The sequence below is a fragment of the Thunnus albacares genome, chromosome 1 (assembly GCF_914725855.1).
Source record: "Thunnus albacares chromosome 1, fThuAlb1.1, whole genome shotgun sequence".
NCBI classification, from domain to species: Eukaryota; Metazoa; Chordata; class Actinopteri; order Scombriformes; family Scombridae; genus Thunnus; species Thunnus albacares.
In genome coordinates this window covers 5414743-5430129 of record NC_058106.1, presented here as the reverse complement: position 1 = coordinate 5430129, position 15387 = coordinate 5414743, and the positions used below count along the sequence as shown (strand labels likewise).

The window sequence follows — 15387 nt, the reverse complement described above, 5'->3', positions numbered from 1 at the left end:
AGATCGAGCTGTGTCACCAGGGATAGACATATCAGAGGAGCTCAGTGAAGCTGGCAGATCATGATAGTCATCTTAGGGAGAAGGGTCCCAGTGATTAAATCCAGGCTGTTGGATCCCACCCTCTGGCACTTGACCACACACATGCGTGCGCGCACACACACATACACAAACACACACACACATACACGCACACACACACAAAGATGCATGCGTGTCCAGAGTCCCAAACCCAGGATCATTAATATTTGCACATTATAACCCTCCTCTTTTCTCACACTGCTGCCACCAGATATACCAGCTGGGCCCGCCTATCTATTACCATAGTGCCATCAGTGTGTGTGTGTGTGTGTGTGTGTGTGTGTGTGTGTGTGTGTGTGCTGTGTGTCTCTCTGTATGTTTTGTATGTTCACACTTGGTACCATTCTGTATGTTGGTGTATGTGATATTTATGTGTGCATCTTTTCATATGCCTGTTACAGTGGGCACGCATATTCAAAATGGATTTAAGGGCTAAATTGTATAATGATTTCTGGGAAAACAATAAATTGAGGTTACAAATAAAGGCCATTATGGAAATGAGATTAGGGAGCAATTGAATTAGGCTGTAATCACCGTTTCTATATGTCATTACAATGCAACTTTATACAGCATTACTCTGTGCCTGGGGCTATAAATGACAAACTGTGTTTCTTTGAGGGGTATTTCAGTAAATCCACAAGGGGAGGGTTTGATTCAGATCCATTCAATGCAGCTCCACCTCCGCCACTTTATTTCTGAATTCACATTATTCCCATCGGATCCGACAATAAAAATACATATTTGCAAATTTAACAAGTCACTCCCATGCTGCAGACCGAAATATGACTAGAGACAAAATAATCTTCCTAATAAACAACGGATAGGAATATTTTCTTTGAATATTCAAGTAATGTAATCAGTTCCAAACCAGCAAATGTGCCTTTCTCCCCCAAAATCCCTCTAAATTCCTTCATTATTTTCCTAACTCAGACTGCATATTGTAAGCAATGTGACAAAAAAACAATGTTTAGTTTTGTATCAATATATTGTGATGTAGGCCTACCCCCTTTTTCAGCAACACAACTGTAGAGGCAGAATCTTAAGTATGTGCTGTGTAAACAAAGAAGAGTCAGTGTCCAATTTGAGCTTTTATAGTTTTCATAACTTTGTTTTTAAATGTAATTTGGCTAAAAAATAATGGCTCTGGCAAGTGTACTTGTGTACTGCTTTTAAACTAAATAAGGAAGACAGGGCAACTGTTACAATACTGGAACCTGGCTGACAACAAGATTACTCCTGTGTTGTGTAAAGTTCTATAATTTGACGAGCATACCATACAGAAGAAGAACATGTCAGTGTATATGTCTGCTTATAAGTAACTCAGATATCTCAGTACATAAACGCCAAAGATAGATTTCAAATCATTTAACAAATGTTGCCATTACATAGTTTGTCCACCAGAGAGTGCTGACAAGTTCTTTTTTTTAAATATCTTACTCAGCTCATATCATGGTCAAAAGTCTTTATAATGGCTATAATCAATATTTTTGATAATAACAATCTATCAAATAACAACGTGTAATGTTAGAGGTGTTGTTCATAGTGAGGAACCTACAAAGAATTATCAGCTAAAGAGCCAGATATTTCCCTCAGGAGTTGGTAGAGACCAAACACAGAGCTAAAAGGAGAGGGAGTTTTGATGTAAAATTTTGTATTGGCTGTTATCAGATTTTTTTAAAACTCTCAAAAATGCCAATATGGAGAGCTAATATGATAAAATTGCTGCTTTTCTGGGGCAGTAATCCTTCAAACCACTATGAGTGTTCAGTGCATCTAGATGCCAACAATGTGTGGGGTAATAAAGACATTAGGGACAGGTGTTTAGATGTGTGTTAAATCTTGCTGGTGTGTGTATGCAAACCACGAAAACCTGATGAGTAAAACCGGACCAGTTCAGTCTGAAAGGATCCAATGATTCTTAAGCAAGGGTAGCCAATCAAGACCAAGTTCATCTGTGACAGCCGACCTGAAACATTTCTTCTAAGCATTAAATTGAACCATTGAAATAAAATCAATTTGTAATAATATGTCCATTAAACGTCTTTGATCATGTACACATAAGGAAAATCCCTTAACAGGGACTATTAATCTTACTATTGTCTTGCAAACAACAAACACATATACACACACAGTACATCATCACCAACAAGAGTCCTCTCCTCCTGTTTTCTGTGGTCCGTGGGGATTTGTCAGTGCTCGTCAACCAACCGTGTCAACCGTGACAGTCGTCCAGATGTCTCCTGCTGCCACAGAGATGACAGGAAGGACAGGAGGAGAGGAGGAGTGGAGGGATGGAGAGAGAGGAATATCCCTCATCTGACAAGCACTACAATGGGACATCGGTGAGCAATCAAATTCAGATCACAGAACTAGCCACGTTGACAAGCACTAATAAAGTGGATTCCATGCTTGCGGTACTTCAGGGAATACACAAAGTTTGTGAGAGAGTCAGCTTACCTGTTGAAGCATAACTCTGGCTTTTTTGCACGGGGACTCGGTTATATGATCTTTTCAGTTCTGACCAAATTCGCAGCAGATGTGTCATTATTGAACTTTTTGCTGCTCTCCTGCAAGCAGCTCTATAGATCTCCTCTGGAACCAATGGACACTCAAACTCCACAAGATAAAAAATATTGCTAGCATGATGTATTTTACATTACTTTATACAAGGGTGCATATCAAATGACTGAAAAAACAGAGAAAGGCCAGGCTTTTACTTTTTACCAACTGTTCTGCCTGCAGTACATTAGCACTATGTAGAACCTTCATGGACAGGCAGTTTTACAAATATTTACAAGAATATGGACATGTTACATATGCATCAATTAGACTTTTCAGTTATCTCCAGTTGGAGGATGTTAAAGGCTTACGAGAATAAGTAAACATACACATTTTGAGGCTTGAAAGGTGGCTCAGTAAAGTTTAAAGCTACTCATGACGGATGGCAGCTGGATTCACAATTACGGATTCCACCCTGACAACCCAGTTTTACTTTGAAATTAATGTATCAATCTATAGAAGCTTTTCAAAATACTAGTGCAGCATAATCTACTTCTCAGCTGTCTGTACATACTGTATGTTCAGTATGTTGAATACACAGCTTTGACTTGTCACTAGCATTGTTAGCTGTTTGCCTATATCACTCACATAGGCTAGCTAGCATAGTCATTTGTAAAAGCAAATGCTGAAAAATCATTTAAAATGTGCTGTGTGTAGTGGGCTCATGTTCTGGTCTGACTCTTCAAAACTTGAGTAAACTGTGAATTCACCATCACATAATGAAGTGTATCATCACACTGCCAATCAATGTGATATAATAGGCACACGGGGTGTGCCCAAATACAAATACATTATTTGGCAAAGCACAAATAGTGGGTTTTTTATGAACATTTATTTCATACATATATTTTAAAAATTATTTGTTTTTGGGAAGAAAACAAAAACATGTCAAATACCAGCGCGCAGGTCGGTTACATCGCTATCTCAGTCTCTCTCCTCTGCTCCGCTGTTACGTCTATCAACAAGTCTCAACAAGGGGAGTCACATCCATCTGCTACATGACGCACATTTCCTTATTTGGACGTTATTTGGGGGTGTTCCCCAGAGATAAAGCTGAGCTACTGACACATGCAAAGTGCTCCCAAGGGACTCTCCATAACCTGTTGTTCCCCTTCTCCTTTACACAAAGTTAGTAAATGAAAAGTGCAAAGTAATTATTGCCTTTGAAGTTCTTCCCTACATGTTACATGGTGTGCTGTCTGCGTTATGGGTGTATAAATAAGTAGAGGTCTATCTGCACATTGGCGATGCACTCGCTTTAGCTCAGTAGTCAGCGCAGTCATCTATGATCTGGGAGCCTCAAATTCAAGGTGTGGGGACCTCCTTCATAAACACTTTAATATCCTAAAATTAAAAGTGTAATGAAAACGAAAACTATTTTTAAACCTATTTCCACTTTTATTCAAATACAAATACAAATATAAATAATTTTGCTGCCTCAACAAATATAGATACATATACAAATACTGGATTCTCTGCACATCCCTAATAAGCACCATATATGTCCCTGTTCCCACAATTTAAAAAAAAAAAAATCTTTAACAATCCACAGAAGGCATGAAGTAGGTCAAAACGCACAATAAGTCTATTCCTATTATTTATCCTTAACATACAGCTTGTTAGCTTGTTAGACTGATGTTGCTCATTTATAAAAGCCAACAAATGGACACCGGAAGGAAGCAGAAGGAAGCAAAATACAATAGCCTGATTCACCTCCTAAACCAGGTACACATAAGAATCTGCATGTTTTTTTATGTTTATGTTTTTTATGTTGTCTAATATCTAATACCGTTCAAAGCACAACCATTTGCAGCAAGAGATGTGTGACCCTTACAGTTTCACCATCAAAGATTCACAACCCACACCTCCTGTAAGCGCATTAAGCTCATACGGAGGACATGGCAGGGCAGAGATACAGCAGGATGGTGGCCTGTGCCAGGAAGTGCTCTGTAAAGCGCATGGTGAGAGCCGGCAGCACCAATCAGCCTGTACTGAGGTTGTCAATGGGCTCATTAGCACTCATTACAGCAACCTCTTGGGCACCTGGGTGCCCTTCAGAGCTCTTAGGGCAGGGGGGTGGGGGTGGATTGTTGGTAGGGTGAGGGGCAAAGCAAGAAAAAACAGAGAAAAAAGGAGGCAACAAAAGACATATATTAAATGAGGTGAGGGGAATGATGTTAAACTGCATAGGCACAAAAAGGTAATTGATAGAGAACATGCAGTTGAGAGTGTTTTTGTTTTGTTTTTTTCCTTTTTAATGCTGTACTCTAAAAAAAAGGATGGTCGCTGCTTCCAAATTGTTAACAGGGTTCACACAATGGCAGAAATGGCTTGCAATGGCAGAACTGCTGTTTTCTCATGGTGCTTTCAGGTTGAACACAAAGAGAAATCACTGTAGTGTTTCTGCAGTCCGTCTAAAAAGCCAATGTAGCTAGCAACAGCTGTCAGTCAAACTCTGGTGCCGACTAAATAACTGGACCCGGACCATCTGAAAAAAGAGAGTCTTAGTTTGCAGCCGTAGTAATTATGATCAGGGAAGTGATGCAGACTTGATAAGCTGATTTTGCTTTATTAGGAGGAGGCGGGCTGGGTGGATGGCTAAATAGTTAAATGGCTTCCAATTTCCAACGGGAACATTGGGACATTTTTTTTAAAAACCTAAGTATTGTGGTGTTTACTGTTGCCATGACAACAAAGGTTGCATAACTTTAAGGAAGTATAAACCACGTTTCAAGTGGTCATTTTAACCCAAACCATCATCTTTCCCTAACCCTAATCATATCTTAACCACAGCCTTGTCACACCATAGAACATCATTATTATAACAGTGATTTGTATCGGTTTTGAAGCAACATATTACAGTCCTATGGGTCATTCTGAAAATGCTCCTATGGGTTGTTCTGGAGTGCATGTACGATCGACCCATGTGGTCTGGTTCCCATCCGTCCAATAGATGGTGCTGAAAACACTCAGATATGTCGTTTTGGGAGTCATTGGAAATAGACCTATTCTGTCGTTTTGGTATGAGGACGTGTTGACCATTAAATCCATCTGCTGATTGTGAACAGTAAAGGAAGTGATTCCCAGTCTCTGTAAGCAATGTATAGCCTATATTCATACAAAATTATTCAGTAACACAAATGCTTGTCACCACGTGAGTGCAGGGATTTTCCCTGATCAATCAGAAAGTGAAAGGCGTTAAAACAGAGGTGTGTATCGTAGCAGTTTATCAAAAAAAGTGAGTGAAACATACCAACCAGACTGAATTTGATTTCCCTACTTGGGCAATACCAAAATACCCAAAACTGATGATTCAAGATGACAGTAAACAAAACTGTCCAATGAATGAGTTAGCTGTCAGCCCATGTAGCTTCATGCCTACAGCTATCGGTTTGTTTGTAATAAACCAGTATGAACACAAATCACTCCAAAACTAAACAGCAAAGATGTATCTTTTTTACCTGGTCCACACCAATAAACCAAACTACAGGTGTTTAACTGCCGAGTGTGATCATGAGGGTTTGATAATGCTTATGTTTTCACTTGAAAGGATTATTAGGACACTGAATGTACAAAATATTATTCTTTTCATAATATTAAATGATGAGTTGAATCCAGGTCAAAGCTTAATCCTTTGTTAATTTCCTTTATTAAATCTGTACTAATCACAGATGGAGATGGAGATAAGGAGAATCAGATGAGTTGGAAAAGTTGTTTTTTTTTTAAACTATAGCCACTCAACACCAGGATATTTTGTGATTATTCCGGTATTATGTATCTTTATTGTGTTAATAATTTGTGTTCATTATATCCAGGCTGTATTTAATTTAATAGCGTCTTCAGAGAGCAACAAGTTTAGTTTCAGTATTAACAGGTTGAAGAAAGCCCACATAACAATGAAATCACCTGAGAAAGCCCCTCTGCTTTCTCTTTCAATAAGAAAACTCTCAAATGATTAAACTTACCTGACAGCTTTGCTTTTGTGTTGCTTCAGCTTTGAGACTCTAACACTTACCTGAAGAGTAACACTTTCTGTTAAAGCTATAACTATTTTACTTTCAGCACCCCGTCTGCAGAGAACTAAAAATATTGTCAAGTCTATGCAGTGTCAGTAGTGCACACGCACAAAAGAAGACACTGTAAAGGGAAGAAGGTGCCGTCATAACAAGCCACCTAAAGCGCCTCTTTATAAGCAGTTCAGAGGATAGAGCAGAGCCAAGGGACACAGGTGCGTTGTTTGAGGAGCTCTCATTTTTGACTCCGATAAAAGTAGACAGAACTGTCACAGATACGTATTTACAGAGACTGTAGAAACAGAGATTAAAACCTTGTCAAAAATACATAAAAAATAAAGATGACTAAGTACAGGTTTCCCCCCGAGTCCTTCGACTCTGTCTGCTCCATAAGTCATCTGAGTTCAAGAGTTCCTCACTGAGTTCCTTCCACAGTCTGACTATATCCCTCATAGAGGTCAGCAGTTCTCCCTTGTCGTTTTTTGTTTGAGAACCACTAAAACTGAGAGCAAAGTGTCCTTTAGTTATTTTTTTTTTTGTTTTTTTTTAAATCACTCCCTGCTTGAAGCACAAAAGCCCAACATTGAAAACGGAGACATTTTGCAACAAAGTAAATGAATTTTGATAGAATCACCATGATTAGTGGATTCCATGGCAGGAATGAAGTCAATTTGTGCAAATTCATTGCAACAAGTTTAACTTTGGTGAACTCTGACATGCAAATCTGCAGCATTAACCATTAATAGCAAATCATCTTGACAGTGCTGACCTTTGAGGGAGCAGAGGGCTATGCTGTCCAAAATGGAGGAAACTTTGTTGCACCGTCCAGCTTTATTAAACCCTTCTTTGCTGGAGAATTTAAAAGATCCACAAAGAAGCATGGCTTTTAGACAGTTATGACAGGATTCAATGTTACAAATAGGTGTCCTGAATGAAAAGTGTGAACTTCCTGTCCTATTAACAACCACGCTAACTAGCTTGCTAACCATCAGTTAGCAAGCTCGTTAGCTGATACGCAGTTGTTCTGGTGACAGCTGGTGAAAGAATTCTTGCCTTTGGGTTAGCTAGAAAACATGTGTGTCTTAAAGCTCCTTAAAACTTTGGTTCAAATCTTATGTATTTTTCTAAAAGGGCAATAATCAGAGTTAAAGTTTGTGAGTCACTTCCTTGCTTGTAAGTCACTTTAGATTAAAGTGTCTCCCAAATGACCAGAGTTTACACCAGACTTTTTTTTTTACAGCCATTTTGGCTGTCAATATTCCAGAATTACAGCCATACAGAACATCTACCGGACGTGAATAGCCATATAATAGCCGACATTTAAACAGCAATAGAACACCAAAAACACAAACAGTATGATCCAACAAATGTATTTTCTTAAAAGTCGTTTCAAAGTCATGTTAACTGTTGTCCAGCCAAAGAGCAGGGCTGTTGCTGGAGTGTGCATTGACTTTTGCCAAGCTTAGTCACATGACCAAATACAATTTTTTGATGTCTTAACAGCAGTGGCAAAACCAAACTTTTGCCTAATATAAGTTTATAATTAAGTTGTCTTATAAGTCACACAATATTAGGCTATTTAATATGCTATTAATGAATTTATTTATTTATTTATTTGGTAATCAGCATATTTCCCACCGGACATTTTGGCCATTGATATTTTCATCTGCTGGACAACTACACATGATACCAGCAAAAAGCCAGCTAACGTAAACCCTGCAAATGACAAAATGTAAAAACATAAATCTTTTGCTATTATTTGAAGTGCCTGGTAGCTGAATGGTTACAGTTCATACCACATTGCTGCAACATCCCTGGCTCAATTCCTGCTGAGGACCTTTATGATATGCTCCCTCTCTTTACCCTTGTTTCTTGTTGCCTTGTAGCTACCAGCTGTTCAGTAAAGGTGAGAATTCCTTTAACCATCAAAATCTAAACAAATCTGCTTCATCAGGACTGCGTGGGTGTGGTTTGATCAGATTTGATTGACAGCAGTCTGGTAACAGACGCAAATAACCCAACATATATCACAGTCAACATTCACATAACAAGATGAAATCATTTACTAGATACCTTGGATGGGCTTAGTCAACAAGGGATCCCCAGCCAGGATGGGTGAACCTGGAATAGTTGCCTGTCAAATGACACAGGGACATGACAGAGAAAGCAGATAAGACACAAAGCAGCAAAGAGACAGACATCTATATGCACAGAAGCTAAAGCAGAATATTATCAGGTGGGAACTATATTCTGTCCTATGCTATTTCATATTTTCAGCTTGTGCTTTCTGTTTCCAAAAACTTTCTTTGAAAAATGTGACAAAGCAGTAGAGTGGGGTTAAAGGTAGGATGGAGTGGCTCCTTGGGGAGAAGAGGGGCATTACAAAGCAGTGCTGAAATACTGAAAGGGTTGGTAAGTAGGACAATGTCCCTTTAAAAAACAGTAAGGAGAGAAAAAAAAGTGTGGGACATAAATTTTTAGTGACTTTACAGAAGAAGAGTATAGAGCTACAGAGATAGCAGGCAGAGATATAAAAGGGTGAAGGTTTAAAGGAGTGTAAAGGCAGCTCAGTGGAACATAATCCAAGAGGCCTTTTGTTCTCTTTGCAACGTGATACTGTTGGTTCATAAAAAAGCACTTCAATTGAGCGGGTGTATTGAGTGGGTGCATGAATTTGATTTCATTCCAAACAGCATTTCTAATACATATTCTGCTCAGGTGTCACCAAAGATGAAATACAATTAAGGGACCTTGTCAATCTGATATAACATCCTGCACAGAGAAAACTGGTAAAAGGGCTGAAAACACTAGAGCTGAAAATGAGGCCACTAAGAAGAATACTTAACATTAAAGCCACCGATTCACAATATTTGCTCTTCATATTACTCATACAGCAGATTCCCACCTGGGAGCGAGGTAGCCTTTTAACCGCCAATGTCAATGAATGTTGCCTGCATCTAACATGACAGATTTTTTTCCTTGAAAAGCTCAAATCCAACAACAGCCCTCCCTTTACGGTGCCTCAGATACCGTCATAAATGTTTCAGAAGCAACAGTACAATATGGAAACAAAAAAAGGGATAAATACTCAGCTCCCTGCAATGGGGATAAGGCCCCAAAATATGTTTTGGAAACATAATCAGCATCATAGCAGCTCTGTGTGTCTGTTTACATTGTGGCCTCTACCACCGCTCCCCACTCCTCCAACAAACAAGAGGACGGGGGGATGGAGGAGAGGAATAATATAAAAAAAAAAAGCAGGAAATATCTTTTGCATATTATTTTAAGTAACTGTTCAAATTTCATTTCAGAATGGTAATCCACAAAACAAATATGTAGCGGCATATTTTAAAAAGGGAGGCTCCGCTCGCTTCAATTTCCTATTGTGGCGTTCGGCGTGTGTTTGCTCTTTGTGTCTGTTTGAATTGATTTGCACAGCTCGGCAGACAAGGGCTGAATGCTCAGACCAAGAATCCATAATTTCATATGATCTGATAGTTCTGCAGTATTAGATTGATTTTTTCCCCCCCATCTCTCTCTCTCTCCCTCTCTTTGGTGCTGATGTTAACAAACAAGCTCAGGTACCTGCGCTCATGGATCCAGAGGAGAGCAAAGAGAGACGTTTTGTTCAGGCTAAGGTGATAATGTGGAGACGGGGACATGTTTGTTTGAGAAGGGGATATGTTTGTGATGTGTTGTTTTCTGAGTAGGTACTTCCCATCTAGCACATCTAGCTCCAGGACTGGAGGCTTCACACCTTGCTTATCTACAGCTGTTTGGTCTGCAGGTAATGCCCATGCTGTCATTACTTCACATGCACACGTGCAGCACCTTTGGTCCTGGTGTCTCGCAGTAGATGAATAGATTAGACATCTGAGCCTTTGGTGCTAGTGGAAAATAAACCACCCACCCTTGATATCGTAGGTCTGTAACATTGTTGGAGGGAAAATGAGAAAGGTACTGTCTTAGTTTTCTTCCAAGGACTCTTCCAATTCACTTACTGTACCAAAGAATTTTTACTATAATTTAACACTGTAATTATGCTGCTCTGAAAACTCTCCCTCATCAGGTCATGATTAGATTTTCTTTAGCTTCAGTTCACCAAATATCAGCACAGTATTTAGTCAATTATCTAATGGTACTGTTTCTTGATTGCAACATTTATATTAAGTCAAACATTCAGTCGACACTGCAATCAGTCTATATTTAAAGGGGAACTGCACTGATTTTACACATCAAAGTGTCTTTTGTGGCTCCAGAGGGAGCTGTGTAAAATCTGATAAATTGCCTCAAGTGATGTCACTTGAGTCAGCGTCAATTGGGGTTGAAGACAGTTTTGAAAATGAAAATGAAAAGAATCTGGGGATGTAGAGATAGGAAGAAGGGAGGTTAGCAGATGTCTGTAGCCCACTCCTTGTGTTCTTGAGGCTAGCAGATCCAGGCTACATTAGCAGCTACTAGCATAACACACCTGAACCTCCGACTGAGCTGTGTTGGAGTTGAATTGTGGGTAATGTAGGTGACAGGTTTTGATGTGGAAGAAAAATACATGGAATTAAAAACGATGATGTTTCTGATTCAGCTGCATCGATTTTGATTCTTTTTTAAACAGTCCTCTGCGAGTCCAACAGTGTTATAGGAGAGCAATGCTAAACCAACGGAGTACTCTTAACTGGCCATCATGAAAACAAAATCTACGATTTATCTTGAAAACATTCAAGGCCATATTGTCCAACTAAGAGGTCGTATTCACTGATGTGCACCAGCATTCTCTTCGGTAGCTAAAACAGAGACCATTGGAGTGCAGTATCAAGAATGGTAAGAGTTCTCCAGTAAAAGGCAACAAGCCCTAAAAGCCCTAAAATTAGCATCTGTGCTTGTTTTTCAACAGGAAACACGCCCAAATCTAATTTAGTATAAAAACAATAGCTTCACAAAATGTTGTATCCATTACTGTGTACATAAATCACATTTTCACTTGTTTTTCACAAAAGTCATCCCATGTAGTAATTTTTTCTTTGGGTTCCTGAAGAGTTGTTTTTGCTATTTTTTGAAAACTAACCATAAGTTCTTCATTCCTTGAATTTTCCTGTGTTGATAATGTGATTTACACTGATAACAGTATTGTTCTGGCTGATAGTTTACTCATGGTAAATGACCCTATACATGAGCCTTTTTACTTTGATGACTTTAATAATTCAATATCGAAGTCAAACATGTAAATAAACAGAATAAAATATAGTTTTAGGCCAAACATACTCTACGCAAGTACGCGAATGACAACGCCTGGCCCAGCCAACGCAAACGCACAACCCCGATTAACACCCTCAACGTGTACTCTCATGCACTGGTGGAGGTTTTCAATCTCATTCCTCAAGGAGGTGATATAGGCTAGTTAAAACTAATCGGAGCATTTCCCTTACCTCGGTAGTAAACAAACATGGCATCTGTGAAGGAATGTGTGCTGCTGTACTTACTGCATAGAAGAGAGAAGAAAAGAAAATGTGAAGATGTGAACTTTGAATCACTCACAGAGGAAGGAGAGGAAATTCCTGTCTGAATGAAGCGGTAAAGAAGATGAACAGGTGAATATGATTGTTTTGAGAACCCTAGCTGCAATATTTAGACTGCAGCTTGCATTTGCTTTGCATTAAAGGGGCCATATTTTGCTTTTTATGATTTTCTGTATGTACATACTGGGATGTCGGACAGCCAAGCTTAACATGGTCAAAGTTCCAAAGCTTGAGGTTAATGTATGTTAAAATGCTCCCTGTGAGTCAAAAGTCAGGGCTTCAATCTGCTCTAAATGCTTCATTTGCAGCTTTTTTTTTCTATTTTGCTGACAAGCTGAAAGTTGGCTTGTCACAAACACCCATAAACGACCGTCTGTTCCATAGCCTTTGTTGCTAAGGTTTTTCCATGTGTTGTTTGCGTTGTCCAGTCACATATTTGGATTGGATTCTAGCTTGAACATGTATTGATGTATTTTAGAAGTTGACATTTTGAGTAAAGAACGTGAAAAAGTGGTGAAATCCTGCAACTATATTTCATGATTTGTTGATGTAGCCTCCAGAGCTAGCAGAAGTCTCCCAAGGGGCAGCTTCGGAGAGCTGGCCAATCAGAACAGAGTGGGCTCCTCGGGAGGAGGGTCTTAAATAGACAGCAGCTAAAACTGCCTGTTTCAGACAGAGACTGAAATGAGGCCATAACACTTGTGAACAAAGGTCTTCACAGGCCTGGAATTCTTGTATCCAAAATCCACCCAAACCTGACGTGCATAGATTCATTTTCAAAAGAGAGAGGCTTAACCCTAAAGAGACTCAAGGACAGTTGAACCTGATCTGAATAGACCTGAGGATATTTAGACCTGATCCAAAATGTGATTGACCCAAACAGACCCTCAAAGAGAGAACAGAAATTATGACGCATCTGATGATCAGAGGTGATAGTGAGTCTTTTTGGATATATTCATATATTAGACATTCTGACTCACAGAGACCTGTGGCAGTACAGCAGGATCCTACCTGACCCAATTAGACTGAAAAGGACTTGGACCCTGCCCGAATCAAGTCATGGGTCTGGTTTTGGTTTATAGGGGCCGATTGGCCCCATGAAGACCTCCACTTGAAGAGTCACTGGTCATAAAACATGTAGACTAATACACTGTATGAACTCTGACTGTGATGTTATTTTTATGATGTAACACAGTTTTGTCTTTAAGTATGAATGCTATTCTAGGTTGTGTTTTTTTTTTTGGTGCACACTCACTTTTCTTGACTTACCCCTTAAGGGATGAATAAAGTATTTTTATATTGAACTAAATTAGTATTAGTATCAATTTAGGTCCACAATGAGGTGGAAAACAATTGTACATTAGAGGCTTTGGGCATCATTTCCTGTATAGAAGTGTCCTCAAGTGATGTTCTACTGCTGCAAAATGGAAACACTAAGATCTCTTACAGCCCTGACAAACAGTGCCTTATCAAGAAAACCGAACAGCAGGAAAAATGCACGTTGCATGATTTATATGAGGCAAAACAAGAATGAAACATATTTGCACTGTGCACTGAAACAAATGAGGTTTCACTCTATATCGGGAAAATCAATACAATAACAGGCTCTGCGCGCTACGCACCCTGTGTGCATGCTTAATAAGTGCTCTACCCTCCTGCACTGTTACGCTGAGGATACAGCCTGCAAAGTTACATATTATGATATCAAGAACCTTTTTTTCTTCTTTTTAAACTCCAATCTCAAGTCGCTCGTTTGGGATTTGGTTTGAAGAGTGGGGTGTTAAGTACTAAAACCACAGTTCAGAAGAGGCTTATGTTAAAGGAGTCATCCTGAGACACTCACCCACCGCCTTAAAAAGAGCGGGAGAGACAGAGAACTGTGATGCTATCGCCTCGCTTAACTCCTGTACAACCCCCCCACCTGCCTTACCCCACCCACCGTCAACTTGCACACACCTGTCACAGACTTATACAAATACTTAGCTCCTGCTAGCCAGGCAGGCAAACACCTCTGAGGGAAGACTGTGGGTGGGCGGGTGTGTGTGTGTGTGTGTGTGTGTGAAAAGAGACGGAAAAAGAGGGAGAGGGAGAGACAATCAGAGAGAGCGGCACTAAGGCAGAGAAAGAAAGTCAATGATAGAGAGAGAGATGGGGATAGAAAAGAGCGATTGGGTTGAAAAGCGGTAATATCCTCTGAGCATTCTCCTATCAGCGGGGTGACAAAGCGGAGTGAAGCCCAGGTATTAGCCTTCCCTCTCTTCCTGTCTCACTCACTCTCCCTCTCATTCTCCCGCCGCGTACCTCCTCTACCTGCCGCCGTCTATTTTAAGCCATTCCTTCAACATGGCGTGTCAAACAAGCCTGAAATCCCTGCTAATACTAGTTACCCCTGAAACACTGATCTTACTGTTTGGCTTTTAGCTTAGACAAGTTCTCTCCTTGCCCCCCCCCCCCCCACCCCTCCTTTTCCAAAAGGAAAAAAGTAAGGAGGGAAAAAAAAAAGTGTTTTGACATTGCCTTTACATTTTGAGCTCATTAAATCCCGGGATCTGTCTCACTTCTACCTGGATTTTTTTTTATACTGAGAGATAAGCCAAATTAATATGAACTCGCCAGGGCCGGTTTTAAATGCTTCATGTTATCCAAAGCCCTGCGCTCCATCTCCCTCTCGCTCACACTCGCTCTAAGTTATCATGGGGCCCGTGATAGCCTTTAAACTAGCAAGGTGAAGTGCTTTAATTAAAACTAGTAGCGTTCCCTGGGAAAAAGGAAAGGGAAATGGAGAGGGGGAGGACTTCATAATTCATCATACCAAAGGGCTTTCCCACCGGTGGCTAAAGTAAGAGGAAAAAGAGCTAAACATCTCTTAAGTAGAGGCATAAAGGATGGCCCCTTTAAAGAGATGCACGGAGAGATAGAGCACACACCTCGGAGACAACAATGAAAGCCTTTTGATGTACGGTTGATCACAGGACACAATATATTCTGAGTACAGATTCCTCTCATATGGTTGGTCTCACGTATAAAAGTAGTGACACAAAATCAAGATTCGAAATGGGTCTGTGTGCTTCTTCTTTGCATTAAAAAAGGGAGACATATATTAACAATAGTGCGCATATCTTATTGACAATAAAAAGTCAACCGTACCATGCCACTCCTGCAATGGTGCACTTAACATCAGGGAGAAACCCCTATGCAAGCCATGTAAATCAATCTGAGTTATA

The 15387-nt window shown here is 39.9% G+C and overlaps 1 protein-coding gene across 6 annotated transcripts in view; it reads right to left on the bottom strand.

Annotated features, from left to right (window-relative positions):
• znf536 (zinc finger protein 536) overlaps positions 1-15387 on the bottom strand; it is a 366331-nt gene that overhangs the window by 308869 nt on the left and 42075 nt on the right. For all 6 annotated transcript variants that reach the window (XM_044359969.1, XM_044359703.1, XM_044360131.1 and 3 more), the window contains exon 2: positions 8724-8784. The gene's annotated coding sequence lies outside the window, so the exon portion shown is untranslated. The remainder of the gene's footprint in view (positions 1-8723; positions 8785-15387) is intronic.